The following is an 868-nucleotide window of genomic DNA, read 5'->3' as shown; positions in this document are numbered from 1 at the left end:
GTAGGAGTAATAGTAAAAAGGATTATTACTTGAATGGTAAAAAGTTGTAGCATGCTGCTATGCAGAGGAACCTGGGTGTCCTTGTGCATGAATCACAGAAGGTAGGTCTGCAGGTACAACAAGTAATTAGGAAGGCAAATGGAGTTTTGTCCTTCATTGCTAAAGGGATTGAGATTAAAAGCAGAGAGGTTATGTTGCAGCTGTACAAGGTGATGATGAGGCCACACCTGGAGTACCGTGTGCAGTTTTGGTCTCCTTACTTGAGAAAGGATGTACTGGCACTGGAGGGGGTGCAAAGGAGGTTCACGAGGTTGAATCTGGAGTTGAGGGGGTTGGCTTATGAGGAGAGACTGAGCAGATTGGGATTATATTCATTGGAATTCAGAAGATTGAGAGGGGATCTTTTGGAAACATGTAAAATTATGAAGGGAATAGATAAGATAGATGTAGAGAGGATGTTTCCACTGGCAGGTGAAGCTAGGACAAGAGGGCATAGCCTCAAGATTAGAGGGAGCAGATTTAGGACTGAACTGAGAAGGAATTTCTTCACCCAGAGGGTTGTTAATCTCTGGAATTCCTTGCCCAGTGAAGTAGTTGACGCGACTTCAGTAAACGTTTTTAAAGATAAGGTGGATTTTTTTTGAACAATAAATGAATTAAGGGATACGGTGAGAACGCGGGTAAGTGGATCTGAGTCCACGAGAAGATCAGCCATGATCTTATTGAATGGCGGAGCAGGCTTGAAGGGCCGGACGGCCTACTCCTGCTCCTAGTTCTTATGTTCTTATGTTCTTTTCGCCTGCCCTAATGTAATTTGCCTGGAAAAATTAACACATTCTTTCCACACACTGGACCCAGACTTTAACGA

This window comes from Rhincodon typus, chromosome 9 (genome assembly GCF_021869965.1).
Source record: "Rhincodon typus isolate 14 chromosome 9, sRhiTyp1.1, whole genome shotgun sequence".
Taxonomy (NCBI): Eukaryota; Metazoa; Chordata; class Chondrichthyes; order Orectolobiformes; family Rhincodontidae; genus Rhincodon; species Rhincodon typus.
The sequence above is the reverse complement of the archived record's forward strand: the minus strand, read 5'-3'. Positions refer to the sequence as shown.